The sequence below is a fragment of the Sander lucioperca genome, chromosome 10 (assembly GCF_008315115.2).
Source record: "Sander lucioperca isolate FBNREF2018 chromosome 10, SLUC_FBN_1.2, whole genome shotgun sequence".
Lineage (NCBI taxonomy): Eukaryota > Metazoa > Chordata > Actinopteri > Perciformes > Percidae > Sander > Sander lucioperca.
Genome location: NC_050182.1, coordinates 13,438,372 through 13,454,020, shown reverse-complemented (window position 1 = coordinate 13,454,020; position 15,649 = coordinate 13,438,372). Strand labels below are relative to the sequence as shown.

Below are 15,649 nucleotides of genomic sequence, written 5' to 3'. Positions count from 1 at the left end.
ATGATGAAGCAAATACCTTTTTTAAAAAAGGGCATTCAGATACTGTTCCTGATAGGCTTGCTCAACCTGGAGCGTTGTCACAGCAACAAAAAATTCAGCATCCACTATGTTTTAAAGCAGTGCAATAACCTTTCCTGTCTAAGTATGATTGGCTGTTTCAAAAGCATTTAAAAAATCTTAATTTGTGCTATTTCTTTTTGTATACATATTTTCCTCACGGTTACATCTGATCAGTTCTGTGTTTAGATAATTGATTGATTGTTTTGATTGTGCTTGAGCTAATACTTTGGTTTTCCTTCCCTTCCAAGGCCACCTACGCACCATCAAGGGACCTTTTGCCTGCCTAAAATTGCTCTGCTGCTACAATATAGCAAATTAAAGACATGCAAAGTGCATCCAAACTTTTACGAGGTACCTTTGAGTCGAGACTAAACTATGTAGCCTGATAACACATGGTGAGGTAGTTAGAAAAACAAAGGCTCAGCCAGTGCGTGGAGTTGTTACTGTTCCTCCCGTGTCAGAAAAAGCTTTTATCATGTACTTTTGCAGGGGGAAGTAAAACATTAGTATTTGATGATTGAAACTGATGACTCAAATGGGAGTTTCAGAGACAGATCACCAGACATACCATCAAGTTAAAAGCAGCAGCTGTAATTATTTTACACACTTTTTTTTTTTTAAAAGGGAGAGGGCTCAGGTCCAAATTCTGACAGGGGAGCCCAGAGTTCCTCCTTGCCTTTTTTTGTTTTCTGCTTTGTTAAATTAGCCTGCGGCTAGTTAAGTAAAATGCAGATGTTTTTTTTTAGGTTAACTGAGCTGACTTTTTTTTACCACAACCTACTTTGGAGAACAGAGGAGCACGAGATAAAGACATGCCAGTTTATGTGTCATGTTAACCTCAGTTTGGACTCAAATCTGCCTCTTTTGCTCATGACTCCACCCACACCACACCAGGAGCATGTTCAATTTCAAAAACGGTGTGCCCCGTTTTGCTACAGTTTCCGGCATGTTCCCTCGGAACAGTGTGAAACGGTGTGCGACGGCTTTGAGATAAGTTTTCTCTTGTTTGGTTGGTGTGTCTCTCGTTTATTGGATGTGTCACAGGTGATACCCAATCAGCAGACGTGTATGTAAACTTGTGGTAAAAAAAAAAGGCAGAACGCTTGCGCACACAACAGGGTGTTCAATGCACCCCCGTTTCAGTTTTAAAAAATGTGTTTCTACGTTTTGTTGGGGCTGAACATGGCCCTGTTCGTCTCTGATGTCTCTTTAGCCTGGTACCTGTGTTAAGCCATTTCCTGAGGACCTCCACAATATGGTTGCAGTGGTGGAAGAGATACTCAGATGTTTTACAAGATGAAGCAAATGATTGCTTTATCTTTTACACAAGTAAAAGTATCAATACAGCAATCTTAAAATACTCAATTACTGGTGAAAGTTGTGCATTCAAACTAAAAAGTAAAAGTATGTAGGCCTAAGTATCATCAGCAAAATGCACTCAAAGCATCCAAAGTGAAATACTTGTTCTCTGCAGAAAAATGGTCCCTGTGACTGATATATTATTATATTTTACTGATACGTAAGTAGTATTCCACTGTTTTAACTGGTCGAGGTGGAGCTATTTTTTACTACTTTATATACAGTCAGGTTAGTCTTGTGGTAGTCTATATCCTTGACATTCCACTTCCGGGATTGCTCCGGTGCCACAGGAAATTCCACCGGATGCATGTATTTTTGCCGATGTCCGTTTCCTTCCACTTTCTCTGTGTTGGAATTCTAAACTCATGGATTTATGAGGACTATGGTTAACTGCTCATCAGATCTCTGCAGGGTAAATCCAGACAGCTAGCTAGACTATCTGTCCAATCTGAGTTTTCTGTGGCACAACTATTTTACAGCCGCTCCATGCAGAGCTTAACGCCGCCCATGACGATTGTGATTGGTTTAAAGAAATGGCAATAAACCGAAGCACGTTTTTCTCCCATCCCGGCATGCTGTGTGGACTAGCTCCACAGCGTGTGGATGGTCTGGCAAAGCGTCTTATGGTTACCAACCTCTAAAAGGGTCACAAGATAAATCTGGGGGTAGTGAGATGATTGGACATTTATATAATCGGTGCTGCTTCTTTTTTGTAAAATAGATATATTTAGATAAATTTGACCTCTTTGGGTCTCAAACAGTTATTAAATAAAACCATCTGATACGTTCAGAGGGGAAATGTCTCTTTGGTGCACTGCTAATAACTTAACTGCTAATAAACATCTGAAAGGAACTGTACATTGCCTTTTTGTAATAGGTCACAAGCCAAAAACTCAAGGTACAGTACTAAATCATCTTATCATAGTTTAAAAAAAAAAAAAAGTAAAATCTTGATCTGAAAAGTAACTAGTAACAATAGCTGTTTATAATTTCCCCTCTAGAAATCTAATAGAAGTTAAGCCTATATTCTGCCACTTACATGCTATTATTTGTCTCTAATACCTCACAGTACTACACCTGATAAAGAACTACACCCTATAAACCAAAATCCCCTCCACCCCGGATCTATCAGCGCCATTGTCACGTTGTGTGACAGAGCGGGCGCGATCTCTCACTTGCAGGGACAGTGCCAATTACTCTCCTTCTATCTAGGTCACCTCTCCTCTCACCTCAGTCAGAGACAATGGAGATAACATGGACAGGCAATACACATTTGATCAGCTCTCTGCACAACATTTCAGGCCACAGCATGCACACACACAGAGCACATAAGAAATAATATTCTGTGTTATAAAAGCACCAGGCTTGATGTTACAGAAAAAAACAAAAGAAAACTACAAATCTGCATCCTGTGTTCTTTGCATCAGCCACTGAAGTGATTTGCGCGAACCCAGAGGAACACACTCTGTATCCGGTGGCTTTTGTGTGAATTTGATTTCAAGAAGATAGAAGTGACTGAACACACGCAATACAGTATGTTCACGTGTGTGTGTGTATGTGTGTGTGTGTGTGTGTGTGTGTGTGTGAGACTGAAGTGTCCTTGTCTATGTCTAAAACTATTTCTTCAAAGCCTTCTCCCTACCATACCAATGCTGTGGGGCCCTTGTGCTGCTCTTAAAAGCCGAGGATGCAAGTGGATTCTTGGAATGAGTGACAACAATGTCAGCTCTATTAAGCTCCTTTCACTTGCTTTGACTTTGTACTGCCATTTCTTAAATTTGAACTCCACTGATATCAACTTTTACAGTGTGTTTCCACAGGAGTAGACACACTCTCTTAACTCTTCTTGCAGCTTTTCTGGTTTGTCTATTGGATTACGAGTTGTCAAGATCAAGGAGTGTATGAGAAGCCGCCTAGGCCTGAATTGAATACTTTACTTGCACATACATAAATACGTAATTTGCAGATACATGTATACTTCACTTGCGCATATATACTGTATATACTTCACTTGCGCATACATGGATACTTCACTTGGGCACACACATATATACTTCACTTGCACACGCATGCACAACACTGACAATCATATGCTATGATATCTAAAATTGTGTTATGTGACTTTATATTCTCAAAAAGCTGTAAATCTTGAGAAAATAAAGCTAGACAGTTCCTTATTAAATCTGCCTTTAGATCCTAGCTTTAAATCATTTTGTGAACACCAAACTCATAAAACAACAGTTACAGTATTTTTAATGTTATAGCTGCACTAATAATACCCATAAACACTGTTTTTCTTGCGGTAACCAGGGAGCTACTTTGCAATCTGTCTTGCTATCTGCGCTTACCATTTTTCTAAGTTAAACATAAAGCAGTGCCATCATTTTCTTGCAGGTTTATAGGTTCAGTAGTAAAGCCTAGCTGCATCTCTGCTGTACCTAATTAGTAGTGGTGTCAACAATAATCGATTCGGCAATGCATCGCAATGCGGGGCATGCGCGATTCAGCATTGATGCTTCAAAGTGCCATAATTGATTATGTCACTAAAACCTGCCACACTAAAATCAAGCACGTTGAAAATACAACTAACTTCATGAACCATGTTGATTGTTGGCATCCTGAGTTGGCTTCAACAACAACAAATCATCACTCATTCAAAGCACTGAAAGCAGTGATTTATGTTTTCTTTTTCAGGTTTGAAAATGCCATATCCAATACCCTGTACCATTTAATTTTATTTTATTTAATGGCATTTATGTCAAAGATACAGGAGAGTGATAATACACACATAGCAGCCAATAAAATCTGTTGTTCAATATCTGACTGCTTGTATTGCCTCATGACTGATGAAAAATTTGCCTTGTTGTGTGCAGTAGAATTTTGATGCATCGCAATGCATCGTAGAATCGAATTGAATCGAATCGTTACCTGGTGAATCGTAATCGAATCGAATTGTGAGGGCAGTGCCAATGCGCACCCCTACTAATTAGTGTAACAAACATCCATGTAAGGAATATTTGAAAGGGCCAGTAACAAAAAGGACCAAAAGCCAAACTTTTTCATTTACCTCCAGTTGCCTTACAGGATATTTTCAGTTTTATGTGCGGAGGTTTGTGCTGCCACCCTGAAATGGAGGTGAATAGACTTTTTCATTCACCTTCTTTTTATTGAGGAGACAGCCCTTAACACACCCAAGATTATGTGCGTGGCTGGATAAGTGTAAGGGATAATGTCCGACGAGGTGTCCATTATCAGGAATTAATGCACAACGGGAGTCCATTAATTCCTGATTGTGGACATGGCAAAGGGCCTTATCCCGATTATACAATGGTCAGTTACCAATCTATTTTTAAATTTAAACCATGAAAGTCTTTAATGCATTTTATCAACATTTGATCTAAACCCACATTAGAGAGCCACACATGCAGCTTTATTCTGAATCACTTGTAGTTTTTTAATATTAATTGTTGAAGTGCTGGACCAAACCACAGAGCAGTAATCCAGGTGTGAAAAAAGCAAAGCCTGAAGTACTTGTTCAACGGTCTGTGGTGTAAGGTTTTTTGCACACCTTTTAATAACTGACAAGGTGTTTCCCATTTTAGTTACCAGTTTCTGAACATGTTTGTCCCAACACAATCTAATGTCAATCATCACACCCAAAAGTTTAGCCTCTTCTCGTTGCTCTACAGAAGTTTGCTCTATACTGAGTTCAAGTTTCGGTTTGGAACATAAAGAAAAATGACTTTCAACCACTAAACTGGTAGTTTTAGATACATTGAGAATCAGTTTGTTACTCCTGGTCAATTATATCAAATGCTGCCGTGAAATCAAGCATTACAACACCTATTATTTTCCTCTCCTCCATATCCTTGAACCAATCATCAACCGTCTGAGTCAGAGCAGTGGCTGTTGAGTGTTTTCCTCTATATGCATGCTGAAAATTCGTAATTAAATTGTTATTTAAAAAATAAGACTGAATCTGTTCATAAACAATTCTTTCCATTATTTTACAGAGAATTGGTAACGAACTAATTGGTCTACTGTTTGATCCAGAGAAAGGCATTTTCTTATGTTTAGGTATTGGCACAACTTTACATATTTTCCATGCTTGCAAACATATATTTTCCATAAAACACATATTAATTATATGAGCAATAGTAGGAGCAATGATTAAAACGATTGGCTTAAGCAACTTATATTCAAGATAGTCAACACCAGGTGGTTTGTTTTTACAATTCATCAGAAGTAATTCAACTTTAGAACCACTGACACTCTTGAATCTAAAGCTACATGTTTTACCTTCCATGATCTTATTTATCACTGTATTTGATAAATCTGTCTTGTGTGGCTGTGTAGTATTTTTAAGATTATTTATTTTAGTTATGAAATAATCGTTGAGATGATTCGCTTTATCACTTGGTTTAGTAAAAAAAAATCACCATTTTGTAAATAAGCTGGAGTTGATTTATTATTTCCTCTTAATATATTATTCAATGTATTCCATAATTGTTTACTATCATGTTTTATTTCTGTAATTTTCTTATTATAGTTCAATTTCTTTTTCGTTACAAAATGTCTAAGTTTACAATATATTTGCCAGTCCGATTTGAAATTAGATATGATTGCTGCTTGTTTAGCTAGATCTCTTTCTTTCATAAGATCTTTTAATTCTTGATCCAACCACGGGGTGTTGACATTTCGAACAGTAAACTTTTTTATTGGTGCATGATTTTCTACAATTGTCATTAAAGTTTGATCAAAAAGCTGAAATGCTTTTTCTAGATCCTTTTGTAGAAATACCTATGACCAGTTTGCATTTCTAACATCATCTTCATATTGTAATTGATTGAATCTTCTAAATGACCTTTTCATTATTACTTTTGGACCCGATTTAGGAACTTTTGTTTTCCTTACAATTGCAATAAGATTATGGTCACTACAACCAATTGGCACAGATAACCAATTTTAGCAAAATTCTAGTCTATTTATAAACATGTGGTCAATACAGGAAGCTGGTTGAGTGCCATCCCTTTTTCTACATATTCTAGATTTTCCTAGGACAGTCAGAAGAATTCCAATCTATGTTGAAGTCACCCATTAAGTAAGTTTCAAGATTCATACTACTAGCATGATCTAGCATATCACATATTTTGTCCAAATACTCATTATTAGCATTTGGAGGTCTGTAACAGCATCCTATGAGTATTGGCTTAAAATGTTTCAGACTAACCTTTAGCCAAATTACTTCAATACTAGAATACATTAAGTCTAGCATCACTTTGACAGGTATATGATGTTGAATATAGATAGCAACTCCTCCTCCATATGCATTCCTATCATTCCTAAAAATGCTGTATCCATCAATCATCAAAGTTGCATCATCAAATGTAGAGTCTAAATGGGTTTCAGACACTGACAATATGTGCAAGTTATTTGGTTGCAGTATATCTGTTAAATCACTCAATTTATTCCTGAGACTGCATATATTAATATGGGCAATTTTAAGACCTTTCTTTGGTAGTTTATGTAACATACCAAAGATCAATATCTTTCTTTGGATTCATACTTTTAGGTGACTAAAGATTCAGACCAATCAGACTACTGATTGGTCGGAGAGAAGAGTCACTAATCACTGCGTCATCATTGCTAGCGACAGACGGGGTGTCCTGAACAAACCCGCCATCGCAACATCCACATGCCAAGAATCAAAAACAACACATTCAACGTTCTGTGTGTGTGTCGCGTTAGGCAGTTTCCTGACGACCAGCCACGCTTGCCTCACGCATGAGGCGGTACTAAATCGGTACTAAGGCGGTACTAAATCTGCAATGGAAAAAGGAGGATGGGGGCACCGCGGCCGAGCTGAGTCGAGCAGGTACCATGTAGTGGAAAAACGCCATTAGATACGACTTGACAACGGGAGGTATTTCCAGTCAGCTCAGCTCATAGAACCTTTTGGCTCAGCTATGAGCCAGAAAGCTAATGTTATGCTGGCAAGATTCAAAGTCTACGGTTGACAAACAGTAAAGGCTATTTGACAGTATGTTTAAAAACTAGCTAGCTATACAGTCATGTCATTGTCCCCAAATCCAGTGGTGTAGTCCAGGGTATACGCTGGTATACGGTGTATACCTACTTATTTTTCAGTCAGCATTGCGTATACCCACTTCTAAATCCCCCCTGATGCGCACCATTCAGTAATATCTGTGAGCCAGATTGCCCATTTTTTCCTCAAGGATAGTGAAGCCATGACCCACCCTCCTCTGCCTCTAATTGGCTGGTACTCGCTGCTTTCACTGATTAGATTGGTTAACTTTAGGCATGAGGACTGATGAGCCAATCAGAGGCAGAGTAGGGCGGGTCATGCCGAGGAAAATATCGCTAATACCTCAGGTGCCAGTGAAAAAAAACAAAAAAAAACCTCAGGTGCCGGTGCCACTTGACTACGATAACGGCAGCAGACCAAACAACAGATGAAGAAATAACACAAGCGGGGGTGTGCCACCCCAGTTGATGGAAGACATAATTCTGAGGTAAGTTTTAAAGTGGTTTCCAAATGAATCATTATTTTAAACTACTGGCAAATTGCCAGTGGCAGTATGACTGCACATTTAGAGGAGAAGAGATAACACCATGTTTGCCTCATGATAAATACATTTTACATTCATCCAGGCTGCTTGTGTGACCAGTAGTAACTACAAAGTGCTCCTAATCAAGTCATGATCATTTTATAATAGTGAGCAAGTAGAAATGACAGATTTTTGGGTAAACTAAATCATAGTCTTACATGTCACTGTTTCTAAAACAGGGCTTTTTTCTGGACTACTTTAAAAGGTGAAAACTGAGAGTATACCCACTTCTCCAGGGACCACTACACCACTGCCCAAATCAATATCAAGATTTTCACAAACAAATGATAATTCATGTTCACTATCAGCCGCAGCCTGCAGTAGCGAGTTGAGCGAAAGGGATGTAAGATGATCTCTTATGTGATACCATATATCAGTAAGTTCAGAGGGGCAGTTGTGTTACGAGGATGAGGCACTGAAGGACTACATTTGGTGATGTCAATAATATTACAGCTTAGTAGCATGTTGCAATAAATTGTAGACAGAGGTGCTCTACTTTAGAATGCCGAACAGAAATTTTCACTGGAAGTAGTTAGTAGGTATCCATTAACACTAGGATTGGGCACCGAGAACCGGTTCCAACTTCGAACCGTTTCAAAAATTTGAGTTCGAATCCGATCATTGGTTCCAAATTTAAGACGCGCAAGTTTTGGTTTCCGTAGCGGCCACCGTACTTCCAGGCGCTTGTTGGGTTGGAGCACAGTAAGCGGTGCTCTAATTTTACGTAAAAAAAGCTCGGTAAAACTGTAAATCACCATTGAATCAAAATAAAATTCTCTTCTGTGAAATAAGCATGTGACCTGTTTCATTCCACCCCTCAAAGAATAGGGATAGAGAATTAATTAGAACCGGAATCGAAAGGAAGAATCGGAATCAGAATTGTAAACGATGCCCAACCCTAATTAAGTAAGGGATAATCACCGAGAGGCAGGGCAATAAACAGTTTGATATGCCCGGCTTGTGGACGGCTGTAACCTTCCACAAGCCGGGCATATCAAACTGTTTATTGCCCTGCCTTGAGGTGATTATCCCGTTTATTCTATTTCTTGCTTGCCAACATAAAACAATTCAAATACTTTAATAATTATGCTTTTTCTTATTCGTATTGCATGCTTATTAAATGTATACTCTGTTTGAGTTCATCTTCCTCAAAAAGTAGTCCCCTTTAGAACTACGGTGAATAACATTAGCTCAGCTGTAGCTAATTAGTTTCTATAGCAACCACACAAGGTTCTTCGGTGCTGCAGGTGTCCGGGTCAGTTGTCACTGTCAGTCTACCCTTCTGGTGGCTCTTCCACTCGGTGAAAACCTTGATAGCAAAGGCAGTTGCCTTTTTCGTGTTTGATTCAAGGGCCCCGTCTTCAATTGTACGCAGCTCCTCATCTGTCAGATCTCGGAAACGGGTACCCTGGGCCTTGTCTTTTTCTTTTGTCATTCCGTCATCCTCGTCACTCTTTAACCAGTCCTCAAATGTCTTATATATTAAAATTGACAATGAATTCGTCCATTTTTAAAACACTGTAATGTTTAGAACTACGGCGAATAACGTTAGCTCAACTGTAGCTAACGTTAATTAGTTTCTATAGCAACCACACAAGTCTGCATCTGATCACTAACGTTAGTTTAATAACGTAGTTGCTACATTATATCTCGCTTGCGAAACTATGTATCGACTGACCCTCCGATAGATTTCCGACACATTTTAGAAACTTTTTTAAACAAGGTTTATTTTTACAATGGACCTCATGTTTGAAATTTCTGTGATAGAAAAAAAATACAAGTGGCGTATTGATCTACTATTTGATGACACTGCTCAGTCAGCGGGCAACCTGCCGGGTTAATGCCCTCCTCCCAGCCAATCAGAATCAAGCATTCTTAAACAAAGTAGAATAACACGTTTTAATGGACACCCTGCAGCCAATCAGAATCGAGTATTCACTCAGATCTGGGTATAAACTCTTTAAGAATGTGGGTAAATTGATCCTTTAGGGATGATCCTTTACAGAAAGATGGCTAGCTGTAAATTGATTTTTGACTTCTTTATCCCTGATTTTTCTCTTGGGGGCACGTCACTAACCTGACTCCGCCAGATGGATTTGCTCGGCATATTGTTCTGGGAACTTTCCGTTGGAGAACTTTTTGGGAAGGGGCGAAAATACTGGTTAGCTGATTGGATAAACCATCTGTCTATCACCACCTATGTTGGTGATAGACGGGCCAAATCAACCAATCAGATCAACGATATATCAAACCCTTGCCGAAACCAGTCGGGAGAAGAGCAAAAACATCTTTTCCTCTGAGAAAAGACTCCAGTGCCGTTTTTTGTAGAGGTCGACCGATTCATCGGTTTTGCTGATTAATCGGCACCGATAGTTGATTGGTGGAACTATCGTTATCGGCAAAAATCCATACCGATAGTTTTTCCTGGTTGCGTCCGTTGCTGGAGCGGCTGAGAAGCACGCACTGTCATTCATTACACAGTACGCGAGAGCTGAGAAGGGTCTGCTGGCATCATGCATTACAATAGCGGCCTCTAGAGGCGAAATAAAAACTATCACTGATGCCTGGTGTTGTTTATTTTCGACACGTGTTACTGCGCGCTGCACGGAGAGCACATGCTGCGCGGAGAAGGCTGACAGATGCGCGTTTAAAGCGTCGACAGCAAAGAGGTATGTATACAGTACATTTTGTCATATCATTATAAAGTTATTAATTTGTTGAATAGATGCGGCATTAGTAGAGAAAGAACAGCACAACAGTATGTTTGTTTGCTTTCGAGGCTGAGATGACGCTAAACATTAGTAGTAGGCTAACTTACCTCAAGCGGTTAAAACACTGACAAAAATAAACGCAAGTCCGACCCAAATGTCAGAATCAGAACCCTAAAGGATCGTCCTCGATCCCAAACGGCACCTCTGATTCATATTTAGATAATTTAATAACAGTTAAACGTAGAGACTTACTGATTGCTGCAGCTAAAAGCTAACGAGTTAGCCGTCACGGGGGTGTCTTTGGTGTCTTTCTAGCCTCTACAGGTGATTTTCTATCCAGCCTGGAACTTGTGCCTTTTTTCGGGATTGTTGAGCATTAAATCCAAACTGTTACATCCAAGATTTATCCACTTGATGTCCATAATTCATCACGTTTTCGGTCATTTCTGCCGCTAACTCCGTGCTACCCATAGACAGTAGGTGCTACCAAAGAATTTCTAATATGGGAAGAAGTTCCACTCTCTCGTTACTTCCGGCTTCTGAACTGGTTGCAGTTCCACCAGAGTTCCATATAGGGGGCGCTCACAGGCCAGTGCAGAATGAATGGGACTCTATGGAGCTATACCCCTCAAAATCCATTATCCATCCATAATTTTTTGTCTAGTAATTTAAATGTTGCATTTGAAAGGGGAGGCTAAGAAAATACACACTGCTGGGTGTTTTTTTTTAAAGTGGCTTTTTTGTTCTAAAAAGCCTTTTAAAATGTCAATGACGTCATACACATATACGGCCAGAGATTCTGCTTTACGGCAAGCTCTGAGTCACTTCCTTTTTTCTCTCTCGAAGCATCGACAACACAGCTGACAGGTTAGGCTCTCCCTGTCAATACACATGCTAGAAAGAGGTTTGCTAATGTTTTAAAGACCACGCCGAAATATTCACTCTGACATTCTGGTTCTGCTTCGGATGCCGTCAAGCGGGATCTCCGATCTGCCCATTTAAATGAGTACTCCACTGATTCTGCATTGCACACTGTCAGACTCACAATGGACACAGTTTTTAAAAAATGATTTAAAAAAAATGCTGCTGTAGAATTAGATATATCAACTCTTTTGTTTTACACATTCTTCTTCCTTGTCAAATTCTGGCACCTACATTATCCCCAGTGCAACCGGAACACATACAGTTTTCAGTATGTTATGTATTGTAGCTTCGAGCCGCTAGCCTCAAGCAGAAATGAGTAGCAGGGTGTGGCTGGGGTTGACTCAGTGGTTAGAGCAGGCGCACATATACTGAAAGGCTTATGCCTCAATGCAGAGGTCCAGGGTTCGAGTCCAACCTGTGACGATTTCCTACATGTCTTCCTCCCCTTTCTCACCTAGCTGTCCTATCAATTAAAGGTGGAAAAGCCTCAAAAATAATCTTAAAAAAACAAAACAAATGAGTAGCAGGCTACAGAGGTCCGGTAAACGCAAAGAGTTCTTTGAAGCTTATGTTAGATTGAGTAAAATATTGAAACAGGAGATTAGATGTTTGTGAAGGCTGCACCATCAGATCGGAAATATTCTACATGTCAGTGCACAATCAAATAAACATTTCCCCTTCAGCATGACATGTTCAATATATTTGTAAAATGTTAGTATTATTTTGAGAATTTAAAATACTGCACTTTGCACAACATAGATTTGTCGTAATGGACCTACGCTGTCGCTGTGTCTGGCAGAGTTGAAGTGCATAATGGTGCTATAAACAACATATTAATAAGAGAGGATGAGAAGCTTCTAAGAAACCTCAATCTCCTCTAAGACGTCAGCTGTGCTCAGGTTAATATCAGTTCATCTTTTAATATAACACACATACATGGATGTTTTTGTGAAGTGTGCACTCTGGTGCTACTTCACTGTTTTATCTGGGTACAGAAAGACTGAAAGACACCCTCCCGCTAATGCACTTCCCAATTGACGAAACAATTGACGAAACAAATTTGACTGCAGCAGCTCGAGCCAACATATTAAGACCAACCCTAGCTGAGGTCTGAAGGAGGACATGTTTTGCTTGGTTATTGCTCCTTTAAAACTCAGTGAAAGGAAAGAGGGCTTTCAGTACATTAGTTTCAAGGCAGCTCCTGTATTGATTTTCCCATAGGACACAAGAGATGCGAAGCTGGTCCTAATTGGAGTTTCATAGCACAGAGCCTTGATGAGTGATTCTTTTGGAGCACTTCACCACTCCATATGGTTCCTATTCAGGTCATTGTCATCTTCACGCAACTGCTGCATCTTCAAATGTATTCAGAAGAACATCTGTCAAAACTCTGTGTTGTTTTGCTTTTCATGGTGAAGTAAGACATGTCTGTATCAACTCTTTAGCACTGATGGCATTTTTATGCAGAATATATGCAGCCTTTCACATATTGAACAATCTATATATGCGTATTTCCGTTGCTTGTCATTTAATGCATTTTGTTGTTTTTTTTTGCCGTTTATCGTGTCTGCTGTCATTTAGTAGAAACCGTTTCCATAGCACTTACAACTTCATTTGTCAGTTTGACATTTATTTTTGTAGTTTTTCTTCTTTAGTTTGTTTCAGTGACTTGTTCTGAAGTCAAAATGTTTTGACCCATGAGTCTGTTTGTTTTGGTCACATTTGTTTGCTTTTTATCATTGTACTTTAATAAAAAAAAAATGTCTGTCTTATTGTAACTAAACTGACTAAATTAAACTAAACTTAGTTTATTACTTGGCAATAAACTCAATATATGACCTAATAAGATGAATCCATTTTATACGGCAGTCTCTTAGTGTCATTGTCCCGTCTTACAACGTCAGTCTTGGGATATACTTATTGTAACTCTAATTGTTGTCAAACTGTTTAGAATGATTGAAACTATGTTTCAGTATAGACTGGAGTGTATGTAGTGTTTTTCACCAGTTTTGGGAAAGTTACCTGAAAAATGTAATGAATTACTCATTACATATTACTCATTGAAACAGTAATGCACAGCACACAAAATAGTTAAATTACTTCTACGTCATTTTCGTTACTCAGGTGCCTTTTAAAACAACTCCAAAGCCTCCACACATCACACATTTAACATCTCATTGAAAATAAAATAACTTTAAAATATCAGTGTTATAAACAGTAATTACGCGTCCATATTCAGTAGTAATCTGATGTGCTGCAGCTCATCACCACTCTACTGTTTGCGAACACCTGTAGATCGGATGCCATTAGAAACTCAGCACTTTTCACATGCAAATCCTCTGATTAGTTATTACTCATTCATAAATGGAACAATTAAAACCTTTTTTTTTCTTCAGTAATGAACAAACACTGTCCCTAAGACAATAGTTACACTCCCACTTGATGACAATAGAAGTGATTGCTTGCTCTCAGTGAAACGGCTTGTTTTCCTCTTCTTCTCTGAGCTTCATACATTAAACCACCTGTCAGACCTTTGGATAAATAAAACTGTAAAGCACTAGGAAAAAAATAAAAATTGACGTATATAAAGAAGAAGAAAAAAAACCCCACTCGCAATCAATATTCTGCCTTATTTTTCATTGTAATTATCCCGGCACTGAAACAATAATGAGCTGTGAGGATACTTTGCATATCAATTTTAGGCAGTTATCACAATGAATGGAGATGATGTGAGGCCCTGATCGCCCTTTGTGAAGGAGTGTGTTGTCAATCTGATTTGGCATGGTGCAGATTGCTCGGGTGAAACAGTTTTTGATAAAGTTCCAGTGGAACAGTTGATTGGATCGCCTGGAGCACTGGGTGTCGGCTCGGCGTCGTTCACTGTTGCCGCTTCTGAGGAAGCCTTGAAATCCATTAGGCTGTAACAGTATTACCATCCATCTCAGAGGAGAGGAGGCTCTCCTGCTGCCGCCAGACAACTGCAGGAGTCTTTTTATTGGCACATGTTGCCAACAGCACTGGGATGGACAATCAGAGAGCCACATTTGGGGGACAAAAGTGTCCTTTCACACTTGGACAGCCACGGGCCGCAAAAAAGTCTAAATTCAATTACAGAGATAGCATCGGCGAACACATACAGACACACAAAACCCAACTCATCCACACAAACGCATGCACCTACAGCTGCATGCACAAACATGTATACACATACACACATACGGATGAAAGGCAATGAAATGGCCGCAAGCCCTTCAACTCTAGACAGAAATCAATTTCAAACTTGGAAGTTGTGCTGAGGAGAGACGCTAATCGGTGGCAGATAAGGGCTTGTTTGCTCCCGATAAGACAAGTGACTGCGACACTTGTCCCATAAATTGAGATTTTCCAGATTTGCCTTTGGGGTTGTTGCGGGAAAGGTTGGCTATAGAGTAAAGAGGGGGTGGAAGGGCACAATATCTGAGTGACAACTGATTTCAATGCAAGATGACTAGACTTTTTAGGAGGATGTGCCCTAAACAGGGCTGGGCAATGTGACTTAAATATATTGTTGAATAACACAATATCAACATGAATGTTTTTGCGATATTGGTTGGTGAGAAATTGAGGGAAAAACAACATGTTGTAAAGAGTCCTAGTAAGGTGTTGGGCTGCTACAAGCCTTCAGAACAACTTCAACGGCCCTTGGCATAAGTCTCTGAACCTCTACTGGACGTTAAACACTATTCTTCTGAAAGATATTCGCTCATTTGGTGTTTTGATGTGGTGGAAAGCACTGTCTGACACACAATTTCAAAATCCCCCATTCATGTTCATTTGGCTGGAGAGATGTGGTGACTGCGAAGGCCACAGCTTATGATTCATTTTAATTGTCATCCAACCATTCAGTGAGCCCTTGGGCATAGTAGGAAGCATCTGCATTCCTCTCATTTATTCAGGTTTTATCTTTAATAGGCCACAGCTATATTA

At 39.3% G+C, this 15,649-nt stretch overlaps 1 protein-coding gene across 1 annotated transcript in view; it reads right to left on the bottom strand.

Moving 5' to 3' along the window:
* The window catches only part of LOC116035978 (raftlin-like), a 114,552-nt gene that overhangs the window by 15,860 nt on the left and 83,043 nt on the right, over window positions 1-15,649 (bottom strand). The gene's annotated exons all lie outside the window — the stretch shown is intronic.